Source organism: Equus przewalskii, chromosome 13, assembly GCF_037783145.1.
Source record: "Equus przewalskii isolate Varuska chromosome 13, EquPr2, whole genome shotgun sequence".
NCBI classification, from domain to species: Eukaryota; Metazoa; Chordata; class Mammalia; order Perissodactyla; family Equidae; genus Equus; species Equus przewalskii.
The window spans coordinates 85,464,634-85,471,961 of NC_091843.1; positions in this window are offsets into that span (position 1 = coordinate 85,464,634).

Below are 7,328 nucleotides of genomic sequence, written 5' to 3' on the forward strand. Positions count from 1 at the left end.
AGTATTCACAAGGGCCTCCCTGAAAGGGTGACCTTTGATCTGAGACACAAATGACAAGAAGGTACCACCATGTGAAAATCTGGAGGGTACCACATTCCAGGCAGAGGGAACGGCCAGTGCAAAGGTCCTGAGGCAGGAATGAGCTTAGGGGCAGTTTGAAGAAGAGAAAGAGGTGAGCAGGAGGGAGATGTTCCTCAGGGCTTCCTTAGGACACCTTAGCCCTCCTACAGCTGGGTTAAGCCACTTTTCTCTGTGCCTCCACAGCACCATCTGTGACATCTATTATAGCACTTAAGTCCTTTCGTGAGGACTTGTCTGTGTCCCTCACCGGTCCAGGGGCAGACCAAAGGCAGGGCAGGGTAATTTTCATCTTTGTATCTCCCAGCCCTTAGCCCAGTGTCTGGCTCATAGGAGATGCTCAATCAAACTATGAAACATAAATGTGTGCATGTGGGAAAAAAGAAGAGGGGAAGCTGAACGCTGGGTTCTAGACTTAAATATGGAAGTAACAAGCAAACCACAAAAATATTTGGCTCCTAAAATTTTCTTTATGTGTCTGAGGGGAGACAAGGAAGTATTTTTGTGGCTGCTCAAGTTTGCTTCTTTCTCGGGGGTCTCCCAAACGTGCATTCGCTTTTCATTCATCAAGTATTTGCTGAGTTCTTACCACATCCAGGGCTTTGCTCTAGGCATGTGGATATGGAGAGATTAGGGCCAAGTCCCTGCTCTGGAGCAGCTGAGGTTCTGGTTCGTGGGGAGATGATGAGAAAACAAATATTCTATGACAAAAAATGCCTGGCAAATGGTGCCAATTGCTGTGGAGAAAAATAAGCAGAGGAATGGGGTTAGAGAGTGCCAAGGAGCCGCAGGGCTGTTTCACGTGGGGTGGAGAGGGGAAACAGTCATTTCTGGGTCCTCTGGGAGTCAGATGCCAAGAAGGACATAGAAACATGAGATTGGGGGCTGAGGCGGGCAGAAATCCTTGTGGAAGTAAAAGTGGAGAGGGAGGCAGAGAGGCAGGGGAGCCTTCAGACCGCAGGGCAGGTCTGATGGCTGAGAAAGGAGAGGAGGAGGAGATGGGGCTGCGCAGAGGTTGAAATGTCTTGGCCAACCGGGTGGTGAATTCTGGAGAGAACACTGCCTGTTAAAGTCGTCCTTTGTCAGGCCAGAATGCCAGGCTTCTCTACTCTCGCTTTGCTCAGGCCTCAGGTGCAGCTGCCCCAGGAAAGGTGTGACCTTGAACAAAGAGGTCCTCTGCAGCTTTGACCTTGAAGGAGCTGGATGCTGTGGTAACATAATCCACAGCTGGGCAGGCTGTCCTGTGAAGGGGCATCTGGGTGGCATAACTCAGTGCCTGTGACAGGAAGCAAGTAGAAGGTTTTGAATTGAGGAGTGACATGGTCTACTTAGTTTTTATTTTTTTATTTTTATTTTTTGGGTGAGGAAGATTGGCCCTGAGCCAACGTCTGTTCTCAATCTTCCTCTTTTTGCTTGAGGAAGATTGTCGTTGAGCTAACATCTATGCCAATCTCCCTCTATTTTATGTGGGATGCCACCACAGCATGGCTTGATGAATGGTGCTATGCCCACATCCAGGATCCCAATCTGTGAACCCCGGGCCACTGAAGCAGAGTGTGTGAACTTAACCACTACACCAGCAGGCTGGCCCATACTTAGTTTTTAAAAGAATCATGCGGGATACTCTATGGAGAAAAGATCTGAGGGAGATCAGAGGAAGCAGGGAGGCTGGTAGACTAACTTACCGTGTGATCATCTAGGTAAGAGATGACGGTGGTTTGGTCCATGGAGATAATGGTAGGAAGGAAGTGAGAAGTGGTCAAATTTTGGGTGTATATATATATATTTTTAAAGACTGGCACCTGGGTTAACAACGGTTGCCAATCTTTTTTTTTTTCTGCTTTGCCTCCCCAACCCCCCCCCCACCCCGTACATAGTTATATATCTTAGTTACAGGTCCTTCTAGTTGTGGGATGTGGGACGCTGCCTCAACGTGGCCTGACGAGCGGTGCCATGTCCGCGCCCAGGATCCGAACCCTAGGCCGCCACAGTGGAGCACGCAAACTTAACCACTTGGCCACAGAGCCAGCCCCCTTGGGTATATTTTGAAGGTAGATCTGACAGGCTTTGTTGATGGATTGAAAGTGGGTGTGAGAGAAAGAGAGGAATCAGTGAGGATTCCAAGGTTTTGGCTTGAGCAACTGGAAGATTGGAGCCGCCATATTCTAAATGGAAGCTACTGTGGGAAGGGCAAATTTAGGTGGGCAAGGGAAGATCAGGACTTTGTCTTCAGAGTCAAGTTGGGCTGTCCCTAGAGTGTAGAGGGCTCTGGGAAATATTTTTCTGGGACATATGTCTATATAAGCAATTTGTTTTAAAAGACATATTTGATTAAAAATGTGTTTAAAAATTCATGGGCCCATGTGAGGTGTGGTGATCTGCCGTGTGATTTAGAACAGAGGGTTGGAAAGAGGGCCTTGTACATTTGCTTCTTGGCCAATTGCTCTTCGGCACGTGGAGATTACCGTCTCTCCCTGTTGAGGAACAGGAAGCATCTCTTCTCGCTCCTTATTGTCAAATGTGCTGCTTTCGTATCTTCCACCGAGAGAAAAAGATAGCAATGCTATTATTACTCTCCATGCCATGGTTCTTTGGAAACTGTTTGTATTGAAATGATATAGATCTTGTTCCCACAGCTCTCTAATACCATTTATTTAATGCTGGTTAGCCCGCTACTCCTGATGCTACGTTGTCCATATGCGGTCTGAGACACTGGCTTCCGTGACTCTCAGAGGAGACTCCTGTGTTCTGTGGGTGATGACCACAAGTGCACGTCTTATCCAGAGTATGTGGGAACATGTGAATGATAATTCATTTTCTGATAAATTTACTGTTGGGGATTTCATAGTGTAAGTGTAGAGGATGTCCAACCACGTTGTTCAGCCATAAACGATGCCTTCGTAGAATGTGATTTCTTTGAATGTTCACTGTGCTCCTGCCTTCCACACACGCCATCAGCAGGAAATGCTAGAAGAGAAGTTCTCTTCCCTTAAGGAATGTCCATCTCTCATCTGGCATGACTTCAAACCAGCCTGAGACCAGCACAGCACCGTATCCATAAGAGGCCGGAGGACACTAATGAGAATAGCCTGTTGACATTGTGGAGCAATGTCTGAAAAACCCTCAGAGGACGAGGTGTGGCTACCCCAGAGAGGCCTGACACCTATGCCAGAGCCTGCGGAGGGATGGGCTGTAGGGAGTGGTGATGTCTGGGGAGGGACACACAAGGCGAGGACACCTGTTGCCACCCCTGCTGCCCTCGAGTGCTGTGGACTGCGGGCAACACTGAGGTCAGAACCCCCATGGGTGAGGGCCAATGTGGGTTGCCCGTAGATGGCTCAAGGCAAGGACTGGCAGGGGACCTTCGGTGGCCCAGAGTCCTCAACTTGTCCTGTGTCTGACATGAGCCATACGGAATCAGAGGGTCAGCACTACGCTGGGGCAGCCCAATCTCATGTGATTCCAGGACAGAAACGCTACATCTGTCACTGGGAGCCATCCTGTCACCAGCTGCCCCTCCTGGAACCGGGGCCAACAAGAGTCCTAGGGCTCCTTGGGCACTTGGTCAACTGTGACCTGTCCATGCGCTGGGCTCCCCTCCCAGAAGGCACAACCGGCTCTGACTAGTCCTAGCCACTAGAGAGGGACTTAGAAAATCTTGAGGAAGGCACCTCTGGTGACCAGAAGCCATGCAGGATCAGGTCCAGATGTGGGCATCTGCCTGGACAACCAGGGGACAGGGCGCAGGGCCTGAGGCCAAGGGCAGGGACTGGCTGATGTCTAGAGCATGTTCTTGGGAGCGGTCCAGGCTGGAGATAAAAATCTGGGAGTCATCAAGCTTCTGAGAATGGCTTTATGGAAGGAAAAAGGTCTGAGGCTTCTAGCTCCCAAACTCCACCAGCTCACTATAAAATGTGAGAGGACCCTCCCCTCCCTTCCTAGGGAGAAGAAGAACTCTAAACAAGAATTACCCACTTGAAGGTTTCTAGAACTTCCATACCTTATGCAAACCTACAAAGAACTCTGAGTGCTGAAAGTAGAAACACTTCATCATATGAAGAACCCCAGACCCAAATCTCCCGAGGAAGCAGTACCCGTGGGGAGGAAAGACGTCTCATTTCCCAGTGCCGGGCGAGTCGAGGCTGATGACATTTTCCCTGCCCTCATAACAGTGTTGTTTTAGTCTGCCATCTGTTTAGCCGGGGGAATAATTAATTAACAATTAGTCTGCTGGAAACACACCACTGAGTGGCACTCAGGACGTTTGTTGACAATGATGAGGCCCTTGTGTCTCTATACCATCAAAACAGAAACATGAAAGTGTGGGGCTTTTCCAGCAAGGTGTTAGAGACTTTTCCTCCTACAGATGAGAAAATTGAAGGTCAGAGAAGCGAGGTGGCTCATCCAGCGTTGCCCAGGGAGGTAGGCGCCAAGCGAGGACTGGCACCCCAAGTTCCTGAGTTGAAATGCATTCATTGCTTTTTCTAGTGCATTGCACTAGCGTTTTTGGGAAATGGCTGGATTCCACTGAGCCAGTTCATATGTTGAGACATTGAATGTTCCAAAGAACAGTAACATCTCATTAAGTCAAAATAATTGGAAGAATGGCCAGGCTGAATTGGGGGAAGAGTTTGAACTATTTTCAAAGATATTCAGCTTTTTCCTCTCAAGGCCATGTAGTAAATTGGAACAAATAACCACAAAATGGGGCCACGTAGAGGCTCACTGAACCTGCTGGAGGGAACAAATAGGAATAATTTATAAACGGTACATTAACAGTTTGCATATAAGTGATGACTGCTAAAAATATTTTAGGCATTTGGGGAAATAAATTTTACTTCAAAGGAAGCTAAATGTTTCTTTTGAAAACTCACTTCATGTAAAAATTTGCATAGGGAACTTTCACAAATATGTCAGTCAAACCATGTGCTAAAAGTATCGTGGGTTTGACTGAGTGGCATATAAATTAACCTGTTTGTTTTGCGGTGCTCAAGTGGTCTGGCTTTATTTCTGCAGCTCACAGCAGCACCAGCGATGTCGTCTGTCTCTCTCACTCTCCGTTCTCTTAATTTTTCATCGCCCCAGGCCCGCAGAATGCCTCCAGCGGCTTGGAAACTGGAAGCATTTTCTGGCGATTCCTTTTCCTCACCACGCTCCCACTAATTCTCGCCAAATGACCCCGCCCTTCCTGTCACCATCCGTGAGAAGTCTCTGTATTTGGCTGCCTTTCCATCATCTTCTGTTCAAACACTAACCTCTCGTTTGTTCCTGAAGATGTTTAGAAATATTGGACCTTGTTATCTCTGTTGTTCAACACGCTGTCAGACACAATCTTGAAGCCATTCCTAGGGCTCCTCTATTTTTCTCTCTTCAAATGGACTTCTTCCTCCTTTATTTAATCAGGGTTGTCTACCTGGCAGGTAACACATGGAAAGTTCCAGACTGGCCAACGGGATATTATTGACTAACAGGGAGGCTATTTGGGAAAACAGTCTGTGTAAAGCTTTCAGTCAACCAGTGTGCCTGAAGCTGGGAAAAATGAGGATCTGTGGGGAGAATGGGGATCCAGTTGGAGACATGTAAGGATTACTGTGCTGAGTGAGTCGTCCTGGACGTAATTAGATAAAAACTGACCAAAACTAAAAAGATGGCTGCAGATATTTCTGCCGTTCAATGTTGGTTTATTCTGCTGAAAGAGCTTAAGTTCAAAGCAAAGTAAGCTTCTTTGGCATTCCCTGCTGGTGACCTGCTGCCCCCCTCTGGAGGAGTTGGGAACTGACGCTTTTGATCCCTTCCCGTCCAGTTGGGTCTCTATCGTGGGTCTGCATTGGCATGGCTCCCTTATCCAAAGGTGCTTTGCTACAGTGTAAAGAAGGGTCAGGCCATAAACTGCAAATAGTTGATTCAGTGAGTTTACATTGACTCTGAGCAACGCAAGGATCTTTATTTCCTGGCCAGAGAATGAATTCCTCAGTTTTGCGAAGCATCTGTTCTGGTTCCTCTCCCCTTCTACCAAGAATCCAAGCCACAGTCGTCTTTCTTGGCAGCTTTGGACTAGCGAGAGGTCCTTGCTGACTTGGCACCCTGCCTTAAGAATCTTAACCTTAAAAGGGAGAGTTTAGACTCTTGATCTCTAAGGCCCTCTGGTTCTAATTCCATAAAAATATGTTTACCAGTGAGAAATGTCTATTTAACATGAAAAAAGCTCTTAGGTATCAAACGAGCCTTCTTTTTAATGAACAAGATTTCTGGAAATAAAATAAATGTGCTTGGAGGAGGCGCTGAAATTTCCAAAAACATTTTCAAAATATGCAACATGCCACTAGGCGGCAGTGTTGACACATAGTTTCATTCAAGCCTATCTTCAATGATGTTCTTTTGAGGGAAATATTTACATCAAAGGATAGAAGAATGATTAGAGGTTACAATGTCTTGTGTGGCAATAAAGTTCTGAAGAGAATATTAAAGGGGCATGCATCTTACACAGTAATAGGACAGTAAGTGGAATGGAAGTTTCTATCGCTATGAACGAGAATTAAATATTGAACCTGATTTGAGAGTGAGAAACTGGTACATAGCAACTTTGTAAAAAAAAAAAACAATGTGGAGCTCACTCTCCTATTTCACCTCAGCCATCTGCAGCCTCTGAGAGATGTGCTGCTTCGTCTATTTCTATGTGTTGGAGGATGAGGGGTGGATTACTAATTTTTAGTATGAAGATTCTGGAAATTTCTTTTCCGTTTAAATACTACTACTTCCTCTTTTAAAACTCCAGCATATTCGTGAAGTAGGAAGGTAGTAGTATTTTTTAAATAGATGAATAAACTGAAGTATAGAGATTTCACATAGGACTTTAATTATGGAACAAAATTAAGAATCAAATACAACCAATAGCTCCTCTCTTTTAATAGCTGAAAAAAATTAGTTTCAAAACAGCTAAACCCATCCAAGGATGTTTAGAAAGCAGCATGAACCCTTTTCTAGTACAGTAAGAGTGGCTAGCCATGTTTATTCTAATGGTCTTGCATCTTCAGCCTTGAGTTCTCATAGGAGAGTAGACATTATGTGAAAATATCATAGCTCTCAATCTAAGAAACCTGCATAGAGTTTGGAGAACTCTATTTTTCCTTTATTATACTATTTTTAAGCTACCAAAGTAACACAGGCTCACTGCTCCTCAGCCTTACCCTTTGGAGGCCTTTGGGTGGATCCAGTTTTGAGCAGGACACCTAGATGAGTCTGTGTGTTTC